Source organism: Lichenostomus cassidix, chromosome 1 (genome assembly GCF_008360975.1).
Source record: "Lichenostomus cassidix isolate B80296 chromosome 1, HeHo_3.0, whole genome shotgun sequence".
Lineage (NCBI taxonomy): Eukaryota > Metazoa > Chordata > Aves > Passeriformes > Meliphagidae > Lichenostomus > Lichenostomus cassidix.
In genome coordinates, this window is record NC_139479.1 from 12,299,582 (window position 1) to 12,311,748 (window position 12,167).

A 12,167-nucleotide genomic window follows, 5' to 3' on the forward strand; every position below is an offset into this window, starting at 1 on the left:
TTCATAATATTTCACGTTGAGATGGAAGAAAATGGGGACAAAGATCAGAGAAGCTGTAACATGAATTGCAAGTTAATGGGAGAGGGGGACAAGGTAGGATTAACATTTGTGTGCTGCATACTTTTGAAATGCTAAGGCCTTTCCTTGTTTTAACCTACATAATGCTTAAATTATAATTTGTCACCCTTGAAGTAGTGCTGAAGTTATCTGCAAGCTATGAGTTAATCTTTTACCTTTGTTCTGACCTCCTCCTACTACAAATAGTCACAAGCTATTAGTTGACTGAGTGACAGAAAAGACATAACATAATCATAACCTGAAGTTATGTTGTTCTTTGCCAACAGTAGAATGCAAACCAGAAAGCTGATCTTGAGAAATATCTTTGATCAATGAATATGTGCTTGGACAGTCCATAAAAATTGCAACACATACAACTACATGAGATGGACCAATAAGGAAAATATCTGTTGTTGAACTCTCTAAGTGCTGTTACTGGAGATGGCAGTGTTGGTAGGAATGGTCAGTCTACACACAGATTATCATGGAACTGCCTCCAACAACATTTGAGAAAAACAAAGGCAGAGACAGAGAGGAAAAGGACTAAAATTGTCTCTGTTAAATGACAACAATTTATCTATCCTGCTCACAAATGCATTTCTTTTCACTTCATTTCTGCCTTCTGACCACATCAGCTATTTTGATACTGAGAATAAGAGGACACCATCAGAAGGAGTGTGACCAGCAAGGAAATTATTGTGACCCTATACTCAGCACCTATGAGGCTGTACCTCCAATCCTGTGTCCAGTTTTCAGCCTCACCCTTCAAGGAATACATTGAGGTGCTGGAACTTGTCCAGGGAAGGGCAACGGAGCTGGTGAAGGATCTGGAGAATGAGTCTTGTGAAGAGTAGCTGAGGGAGCTGGGGGTGTTTAGCCTGGAAAAACGGAAGGTCAGGGAGGACCTTATTGCTCTCTACAATTGCCTGGAAGGAGGCTGCAGTGAGATGGGGATCAGTCTCTTCTCCCAAGTAACAAGCAATAGGACAAGGGGCATCAGCCTCAAGAGGCTGCATCACAGGAGGTTTAAATTGGGAATTAGGAAAAATTTCTTCATCAAAATTGTTGCCAAGCATTGGGATGGGCTGCCCAGGGAACTGATGGAGTCACCATCCCTGGAAGTGTTCAAAAGCACTTGGATGTGGCACTTGGTGACGTGATTTAGTGGTAGATTTGGCAGTGCTGGGTTAACAGCTGGACTTGATGACCCTACAGATCTTTACCAACCTAAATGATTTTAAGATTCTATGAATCATGAGTTCTGCATCTGTCAGCCTCATTTCTACAAATTAATCTTTGTTCATCCAAATAGTCTTTTTGTGCTTACCATTCCAGTAGCCCCACACTGGTGCACAGTTTCTGTGCTTACCTAGTCCACAGGTTTGCCTAGCCCCTCAAGAAAAAAATTAAAGCTTGCCTTCTGGAGACTGAGCAAATAACCTACCCTTAAATATGAGAACATTAGCACTGTATTCATTTCCACATGACATTTAAGACTGTAATCCACGCTGTGTGGGGTCTGGGGGATCCTCCTTTCCCCATGACTCATTTTACTTCCTGCTTGGCCTCTGAATCTAATTGACTCTTCTAGTTAATTTCATTTGGATTGTCATTATGATTATGACATTTAACAAGATTCCTTTTATGTTTAATACATTTAAATAGTAAATTAAAACAAGAGCTAGCCACTATTGACATTTGCAGAATGTAGGCATTTGCAGTTCTATTTTCCATATACTATGAATTCAGAAGGTTGGAGAAGAGTTTTTGGCAGGGGAACACTACATTTTTTCAGTTTGCTTCATTTCTTATTTACTCTCTCTCTGTAAAGAACTTATAGGCAGTGCAGAAATCTAAAGCTGAAATGACCCACATACAATTTGTTGATCTCATTAATCACTGAATTAAGTGATTGGATCTATTTGATTGCAATTACAGACTCTACCTCTCTCTCATTAATCACTGCAATAAGACCATGATTTTCAAAGTTATGTGGGTGACTGACTGTCTAAAATCAGTGACAAGATTCTTTTCCTGTGTAATTTATTTTAATAACTTTGAGTCATTTTTTGTTTCCACACAATTCACATATAAACCTAACAGACACAGGGGTTTAGCTATGGCTTACTGACTCTTCACAGTTCAAGAAATCCAAGGATTTAAGTGTGTGTATAGATGAGAGGCTGAAACAGAGAGAGAGAATAACTACACAAAACGCACGTCCTGAAATTGCCTCCACTCAGGAGTAACATTTTGACTACTAGATAAATTACATGGTGTTTGCACTTTTGTGGAGCAATCATGACATCCAGTGGGCATCCCCCTTATTGCAGGGCACCAGTACCTTGACTTCACTATAGGGCAGGTGATGGGTCATAAAAAGAAATACCAAGAAAATTTTCAAGGAAATAATGTTTTCTTTTTTTTTCCTAATTTTTTTAATTTCTTTTTGTTTCTGAATGCTTTCCAAGCATTCCGTGGATACATTTCAGATACATTTCTAATTATGAGTCTTGCTAGCTGTATTAAGTGCTAAACAGTATTTCAAGACCTTAGGACAACAGCACAGAATGCTTCCTGGCATGCTGATCCATGCAAACCAGTGGTTTTGTCACAAGCTCAGAGTAAAGGGCAGCCAGGTCTGCCCAGAAACAAATCCAGCCCTCACAGGACTGTAGCAGGTGCTCCATGATAGTCTAGTCTGCTGTGAGTTGGATGTATCAGCTGCAGACTGTTGGGGGTATATCTTGTCTTTCACTTAACTACTTTGGTGAGCTCACCAGCCTTCACGCAGGGGCAAGATAAAGAAGAGGGTTTTGCCTGCTGCTTGGGACAGAGAGAGACCTTCTCCATGGCAGCAAAGTTTTGTAACATACATCATAATGAGGAATCCATCATATATGGTGGCTGGCATTGATGTTACAGAGGGATCAATTAAACCAGGTGTGGGTGTGTTGATGAATTTAAAGGCCTTCAAACCACAACTTTCTTCTTTTGTAATTTGCAGCACCATTTAATATGTGTACACATTTTTCTCTCTGCAGCTGTTGCTACATCCATCATTTCCTATTCATTTCCCACCCAAAAGTTCACAGTTGTTGTACCTGTGCCTTTGCCAGCTGTTCAGCAGCACACCAGAGCCTGTACTCTGCTCACCACTCTGTGACAGATTCCTCCTCGGAGACAAACATGGACAACTCACTCCCCAGTGTTTGCATTTCCATTTTGGTCAGGGTCAGGTCTGGAGCAAAGCACCAGACTCAGCTTGAGTCCTCAAGTCTGACTGGTGCCCTTTGAAGAGACTGTGGCTGTGCTGGGTAGAGTTATCCCTTGCACAGTCATCATCGGGTTTCAGCTTTGATGCTGAAGGTAGAGAGACTGGGTACACCTCCCAGATGCAGATCAAAGGGAATTCCTGGGCTCAATCCCACTGACTGCTCAGGGCTGACATTGGTTCATTTTTCTGCCATCTGGCAGACAGTGTGACTGCACTGTACAGTTTCTCATTCAGAACTTTATCTTCCCAACCAGTCTTAGGCAGTCCATTAAAAATATTATGGTGTAAATTCTGAAAAAACTGCTGGGTGCCCCTGGGAGGTGTTGGTAGGAATCACTGAGCACTGGCTCTAGTTAAGCCCTGCAAACAAATCTGCATACAGGATTCTGTGTGTGCAAGGAGAATGACAGTGCTAACTAAAACATAAATTCAGGGTTGTCATCCTGTTAGTAACTAAGCAGCAATGGCAAGAGACACCATCCCTCCACCATTCACACTGGATTAAATGACTGTGCACCTTTCCAGCACACAGCATTACTCTAAAGCCTTTGGAAGAAAATGAGAGTAACCTTTTCTTCAGCCTGCCAAGGGACTACGTAACCTTGTAATTATCTGGCTTTAGATAGAAGAGATATATTGTAATTGTGTACAAAAAAGGTCACAGGTTTATGCATCCTCTGACAGACTGCAGGAAGAGAACTATGGCAAAACCTCTCCAGCAGACCTTTTTAATTTATTTTTCCCCAGTATATTAAATTTTAATGTCATCTTTATGACCTGTATGTTAGAGTATTTATGAACATGTGATTAACTTATATCATTGCAGAAAGCCAAAAGTGTCAGAAATTGTTTGGTTTTAATTGATTTTGGCTCTCTTTTCTAAAAAAATTACCAATATTTTACAAAGAAAAACAGATTGCAGCACTGAGAAGGAAGACAAACTTAGATGAACTCATATCAGTGACTGGTGTTCAATAAAAACAGACTGTGTTTAAAAACCTACCAGCTGCCCTGTCAGTAAAACAAAGCTGTTATTTTTGTTTCACAGACCCAGGTTTTGAGGAAGATGCGCAGTACAAACAAAGCAAAAGAGGTGTCTTGCAAGAAAGGAGGATAACACAACAGAGAGACCACACCTGACACGTGGTGAGTGGGGTCATCCCAGGGAAAATATACACTGTGTTCATCCCCACCAAGTTTTGGTAGGTACCCAGCATGTGGGAGTGTTAGAGGGGAGCTGGAGATGACTTGGGAGAAGTTGATGGCTCTCCAAATTCCAAGTTTCTGTTGGCATAACAAGGAGCAATGCACTGTATACTCCTAATTTAAACTTTCTCTTCACCACAGGTGAAACAGGCTTTGGAGATTCCCTTCTAGTTCATGGCAAAGACTCCTCTTGCCTGTTAAGACAGGGAATTCCTTATTGCCCAGGAAAGAGGCAATTCCTTCCTTTGCTAAGTGTGCCACTTGTAAAAGCTTGGTGTAAGCACTTTATGATTGCTGCTGAAATGGCCCAGCCTGAAACATTAGCCTTCCAGCAACGTAAGGCTAAGGACCAGCTCCAAACCATTTGAAGAATAATGTAGCCTTTGCTAGTGAACCCTTCAAAGTAGGAAATGGGCCTGCTCTCTGCTCATGTAAGCTGTTCTGAGCATTATTCTTAGCAGATATTGACAGCAAAGGAAAAATAGCTGAAGAACACTTAGAAGGCTGTTAAATGTGTAACTGGAGCACCAAGAAACCTCAGACAGAAGATGTACCCCAGGCAGGCACAGATCAGAATCCATTTTGTTTAGGAACAGAGGGCTTTCAGTGCAAGTCACACATGTTGAACAACTAAAGTGATGCTATCCTTCTGCAGTCCTATTTTGAAACCTCTCATGCCACCTGTGCAATTGATGTATGTCCTGAAAAGAGCAGAAAGAAGAAGTAGAAGAAACTTTGCTCAGTTACTTGTACTGGATGACTGAGGCCTAAGGAGACATTTCATTTCAGTTAACAATCTGTTAGTAAGAGCTATTAAAACTTTTGAATGCTGATTCTTTTGCTTTCTCTGGAAGCCAGATCCTCAGATGCTGACACTTTAGGATTTGTTACAAGATTAAATTAGGATGCAAATCTGCAGTTCTAGTTTTGCTTCTAACAGAAATGTATTCCCTGTGCTAACTGTGGAGCAACACCCCTCTCCATCCTCCTCCTGCACAGCCCTGCCCTGTTTACCTCTTCCCAGGTGGGAGACATGAAGGGCCACAGCTCTCCACTTGCTGCCCTGCAGCCCCCCAAGCACAGAAAGAATATGTTCTTAATATGCTTTCCTCATCCTTTGCAGGTATGTTTAAATTACTTTTAAACAGGTTGAAGCAGTTGTGGATCTCCATGAACGTGCTGTATGCCCAAGTCTTTGCAAGCAGCCTCTGAGTGCTCACAGTGTGGGACTGCTTCACCCCTCTCCCACTTCTGAAGCTGGAGAGGAGCATCAGCCCCTGGTGGAGAACTGGCCAACTTGGGTGGCATGATTAAACTCTGAGGGCCACAGAGAGAAACAGGGCTGGACTTAGGAAAAAAGTGAGCAAAGGCAGAAAAATAGCCTGTGAATAAAAAAATCTAATTGCACAACTCAGCCCAGGCTTGTCATGTCTCTTTTGTCCTCGGCTCCCCTCAACATGATTTCTCTAAGAATGGGTGTTCAAACACCTTTTATGTGCCTTCAGCAACTTTTTTGTGCTGGGGAAGGTAAGAGAGTGAAATGTGCCAAACAGCACAATTGCCTCTCAGGTAAATGTACCCTTGTATATTGGAACTAGATTATCTTTAGGGTCCCTCCCAACCCAAGCCATTTGATAAATCAGGAACAAAATGGCAGCTTCCTTCCCCTTCTTTTCTACTCTTAGAAATAAAATTTAAAAAAAAAGAAAAATACCCACCACATTAAATGTAGTGGGAGTTACAGTGGAGGTGCTTCTTCCCTCTTGTAAAGGCTGTAAAAGTCCTTTTGCCGTGTTTGCTATCTGTGTAGTGAGGATTTATGAAGATAGTTGTGGAGAGGTATGAAAGGAGGGTAAGGGTGTTTAAACAATATGTAAAAGGCATCTTCACTTGCTTGCAAAACCTGCTGCATATCCTCATATTTTTGTCCATCCAGCTGCCTCTCCCAAGCTCCACAGATATATTAGGGTTTAAATACACTTGCAGCAGACAGCCTGGTGTGCCCCCATGCTCTGACTGCCATGCTCTGACTTTGTGGGCAGAGATCCTTGCTCCTTTGCAAGGTCTGTGCTGCAGGCATTATCAGATGTTCCTCAGCCAGCATCAGCTATTTCCCACACAGCTCACAGAGATTTAGATAAGAAAATCAGACCACACATTTCAAGCTCCAAAGTACCCTTGATCAAGGGGCAAACTGATCCCTATGTAATTTAGGGAGTGTGAATATAGAACACAAGAAAGAGCTTCTCAGGAATGTCTGGTTAGAAAGCATAAGAGTTGGTGAGAGCCCAGCACAAAAGAAATTGAATGAGTGGGTAAGATTGTCCACATTTCCTTTTGTGTCTAATCACTAATCAGAAGGAAATTTCTCCAGCACAATTTTCTCAGTGGTTAGAAAAAACAAGACTGAGAAGGGAAAGCAATCATGATAGGGACAGGAAAAAAATTTATTATACCTCAGATTTGTCTGGTTATAGCAAGACAATTGGACTTTTTCCTTCACTTCTGCCTCCAATACAATCTGGTCATTTCAGAGGAGATCATTTTCCTTTCAATTATACCCTTAAGCTGGTGAAAAAATGTAAAATTAATGCCTGAAAATGGAAGATGTTATGCAGGGCTTTTGAGGGAGTGGGAAGGTGAAGGGCATGAAAAACAGGATAACATGGTGCTTCATCTTGGTCTCAGCCAAAGTTCACTGCTTGTTGCTGATTTTGGAGCCTCTGGGAGTTTGCTTTTCTGGCTTTATAGTCTAAACTGAACTGTGAAAAGTAAATTCTTTAAAGTTCTAGCTCCTCTGTTAAAACTATTCACTTTAAAGTCTCTCACATATAAAGTCTTAATTTTTTTCATGAGATTCTTTATTTAAAAATAAGCAAACTGTATGTGAAAGATAGTTTTGCTTCTGACTTTAAGCCTTTAAAATGCAAACCAAATCTGCTAAGGTTTTCTCTGTTAAAATATGGAAAGGGTTTCTACTTTTTTCCAACAATTTAATAAAACTTTCTCTACCCTGCTGGGTGCATTTGGAAGTAAAAAAGAAATCATATAGACTATATTATTGATCATTCCTGGTGGAACACCAGCAATGATAAATCATATGGAACTGCACAGTTCATTAGACATTGACAGGGTGAGGTGCTGCCGTTCTGGAACATGTGGTGCAGACAGCATGCAGGTGCATTATAAAATGCCCTATTTTCATTTAACTCTTCAGAGGCCCCTAAAACCCAATACAATTGCTTTCAGAAAAGTTTCACTTTCTTTTTTGATTAGTGGAATATACATTGAAGATAAGGGGAAGCTTTGCTTTCACAGGGAGTCCAGTGGAAAGCCAACAGTTTGCATTTCTGGGAAAACCAAATTGTCCTGTATCTAAAATCTGATTTCCTTCACATGTAAATCCCATCTCTACCAAAGCCTTCAAAGAAACAGTAACGAAATTTTGAAATTCAAAATCTGAATTGAAAATGGACAGTCAGTGTTGGCTGTAATTATTTATACATCTGATGATGTCGTTGTCAGCAATACTGATGTTATTGGTACTTGATTTTCCTGCCACTACATGAACAGTAGAAGCAGCACAGGCTCCCATACATCACTGCAGTCTGTGACGCCCACAAATGGATTAATCAGCTCTCATTAGTTGCTAGGTAACAGTGCCTTGACCTTAGTGTCTCTCCAGCCGAGGAGGGGCAGGGATGTGGAGATGTTTCCCAGACACACATTGTCACCACATCTGCTGCTGGCCAAGCTGCACAGCTCATCCCCCTGCAAGCTGCACTGTACTGCTAAAGAAATTAGAAAACAAGATGACTCTTCACCTCGTGGCATTTCTTACAATTTCTGTCAACACATCTTGTGCTTCTCTGCATCAGATTGGATGAGACACAGGCATGATTCACAAGAGCAGTTGTAAGGCTCCAGAAGCAGTAGGGAGCTGTTACAATCTTTCTGTTAGTTTCTGTATATAAATTACTGTGGTTCCAATTACACAGTTGCTGTTACTGATGTACACCATCCAGTCCTTCGAGATCCCAACCAATGCTGTAGAGATCATAAATATAGGTGAAAAAGGGTCTCTGCTGGCACATTTACATCGCAAACAGAGGAAACCTGTAAAAGGTGAAGGGAATGGAGTGAGATACTCATTTAATTGGGTCAAGAGCAGGCAGTGAGACACAATGAAATGAAGAGACTTGTGTGGAATCTAAGGAAAGCAAAGCCAAGAACTCAGTTTCTGCTTTATTACTTCTCTGTAGTCCAGAGGGAACATTCATGGTTTCCACCACTTGACCCAGAAGCTGCTTTTTCACATGGAGACTTTCACATGCATTGCATGCAGTCCTTGGAGTAGGACCTAGGAACAGTGTAATGGATTCTGTTTGTTTCAGTTAAAGCTGCAGAAATTCTTGGGGAAATGAATTGGTTTTTTCAGGATTAACGCCCAATTTGCTGTATTAAAAACATACAGACTTTTATTAGAATGAAGACAGACATTAAAATTCAGCAAATAGATAACAACATCTAAAACTACTGCTTTACTTTTCTTTTTTTTTATTAGACTAAACAGACTTTAATTCAACAGTGACATCAAGATGTCATTAAAATTGCATCAGGAAATTAATGGAGGAACATTAATAATAGGTTAAACCACCAATTAGTCAAATCACCAAATTAATGCAGCAGGAGATTGAATCATGAGATTAAAATAACAAAGAATCTTTACTTGCCAATTCTTCAGACTGAAGGGAAGTAGCATGTTTGCTCTAGCTTAAACCCACAGCTAGAAGATTTGCCCAAGGCAATAAAAGTAATTAATTTGGTCTCAAGGAGTTACAGAAATCAAATTGTGGTTTATTTTGAGTGATGATTTAGTGCTAACTCAAGAGTTTTTCTTAAAGTTCACCACTGCCATGATGACAAATATCTCCTTTTCTTACCCACATTCTCAAGATGTAGATTTACCAGCTTATTTAAAATGAAAAAGCTTGATGGAAGTAAATAAATATTTTAAACTTTGCATCATTTTTGCTAACCCAGGAAAACATCTCAGTGAAATAAGCCATGCTAAATACAAGATTTGTTTTTGAACACCTTCTTTCTGTGCACTTTACACAAGGACATTCAACCTGTGCCCTAACTGCAAAAGACACATTTCTTTTGAAAACCAGTATAGAAAAAGAAAAGGAAAAAAAAAAGAGAAAACATGATTGGTTGAAACTATTCTGTTCTGCACCAAGGGGAAACACTGCTCACAACTTGCAGTTAAAAGGACCTAAAGAAGAAACACTTGGGCCTGAAGCATTTTGTCACAGAGGATCTTTCCGGACAGCAAGAGTCCACTCAAACTGCTGAGTGTCAACAGCTCCTCGTGCTCTGCTCCTCAAGTGTCATAGATGTCCCTGCCCATGCCAGCCCAAGAGACTCCGTGGGCTTTGTACTTTGTCCCTCTTTGTTGCTGTGCCAGTCTTTGCAAGCAGTCAGTCAGGGCTGTGCAGGGGCTGCAAACAGCACAGCCTGAACAGGCTTCTGTCCCCAGCCCAACACAAAACACCTGCTGAAGGTGCCTGCTGCTGGAAATACCTGCCCTTGCAGTTCCTGGCAATAAATCAGTTTCCCAGGAAACAAAGTCGAAGGGAAAGTCCTCTGACCCTGCTCTCAGGTATTGGCAAGAAGATGCCTTGTTGTCCCAGTCTCTGGCAGCTTATGTGTGTCACACGAGTGGCTGCGACCACGGAGGCATTCCTAAAATAGCAAAACTTTTCCAAGAGAGTTGAGTGTTTCATTCCTGAACCCAAAAACCAGGGAACTGGGAAATGTGACCATATTTGTGGAAATAGTTTTATCCGGTTTCCAGTCACTTGCCCTAAGAAGTGAAAGCATCTTTGGTATAAATAGCGGGTGGAGGTTTCTGGAGAGCAAGTTTCAGCAAACCATGCCAGGAGAGCAATAGCTAAACTGAAGTATTTATTAAACTGTATTCTCAGAACAGCCATTTCTGGAGTGTACCCACCATCTGCAGCAGTCATACTGAATTTCAGAAGGCATTATGAGGATAATATCTGATTCACCATTTTCATATAACTCCTTTTGGATTTCCTTCTTTCTGCAGGCAGGATCACTTGCTGTGTCTTCTTGTATCTATTTTGCAAACTGTCAGCAGTTTTTAATCACTGACAGTACAAACCACAAGGAGCACAATTGCTCTAGAAAGAAGGAAGTTTCCAGGGTGGGTTTGTTTGTTTTCTTTCTATAGGTCAGATATACTTTAGATCTTGGTAATCCATTGGCAAGTGATTAAATAAATTGATAGAGAACAAATGCTCCATTGCTGTATAGAACTGTTTACTAATGGGACTTTTAAGATGCTGGAAGACTTTACCTCAATGGACATAGATGAAACTCAACAGATTTGATTTAGAGAAGAGAGAGCAAAACAGGAGAAAGGTTTAAATCTTTTTGGTATGCTTAAAAACAAGGATAAAAGTCTAGCTCATTATCTGCTTAATATAAAAGTCTGGGAAAACAAAAAGCTAGATTGGGGAAACTAAATCCTGCTAGCTCTCTTTTTTTGTTTTTTAGATGTCCTAACAATAATGCAGCAGGGTGAAAAGATCAGGACCACTTTATACACATTGTGCTAATTACTGCAAGTACTTAAAGTTGTAATTAGCTTATTATACTGCAGAGAACCTAACATGGCATGTCTTTCAAAAAATTTCTCTCCAGATCATTAGTGGGAAAGCTAACAACATCTGCTTCAAATAAAATCAACCAATTAGCGCAGGCAACTTCGCATAGTTTGCAATCAGAGAATTATATTGTGCCAAGTGCTAATTTCAATGTGAATTCTATCTCCTTCTTATATCCCACGCTTATCTGCCAGCACAGCTGGTGTTTAACACCACTGACTTCAGTGAAGTCTCCAAAAACTTATGTTAATTTGAAGTAACCTAATCAGAAGTGTGCAATACAGACTGGGCTTGATCTCAGCTTAATTAAAACTGACCTTGTCATTTCACTGCATATAAAACAGCAGAATCTTACCATTTATCACTCAGCTATGATAAATATGCAGCTTATGTGAGAACTGAGGAAGACAAGCACTGTACCAAAGGAGCTATTTTCAGATATCAAAGCTTGGTTTTAACACACTGTAAAGTGCCACTCGCCTGTGGCTGCCAGTAAATAATTCAAATAGTTCAGAAATCCCAAAGCAAGCTCCAAAACCTCCTTCCAAAATTACCAAACAGGGCATCACTGCCAGGCTTTCTCATTTTGATGCTATCAGAATCACACATCAAAAGCTGGTTATTGTCACTGACAGTGGAAGTGAAACACAGCTTGATTTTTAAAATGAAGTTTGTCCTTGTTCTGTTTTAATGTTACAGTTTCCCAAGCAGATGAGGTGAAAAAGATGAACTTGAAAATAAAATTTAAAAAAAGGGTTTTGGCAGAGTTCAATGTAGCAAAACACAGCAATCAGAAACTAATTTGAAATTGCTTTTTTTTATTTCACTTTATATTTTAATCCAAATAATGACAATTTGGTTTACCTGAGTGTGTTTATCACTTATGTTTGCTCTCAGGTGTGCATGGTTTCCAGGATCAGACTTTAGGCATC

The 12,167-nt window shown here is 40.4% G+C and overlaps 1 long non-coding RNA gene across 1 annotated transcript; it reads left to right on the plus strand.

The window, feature by feature from the left end:
* The first annotated feature begins 3,023 nt into the window (after positions 1-3,023).
* Positions 3,024-5,922, plus strand: LOC146444197 (uncharacterized). The gene is made up of 3 exons (XR_014855210.1): positions 3,024-3,426; positions 4,383-4,480; positions 5,664-5,922. It is a non-coding gene; the product is annotated as an uncharacterized LOC146444197 (long non-coding RNA).
* Positions 5,923-12,167: the final 6,245 nt, after the last annotated feature.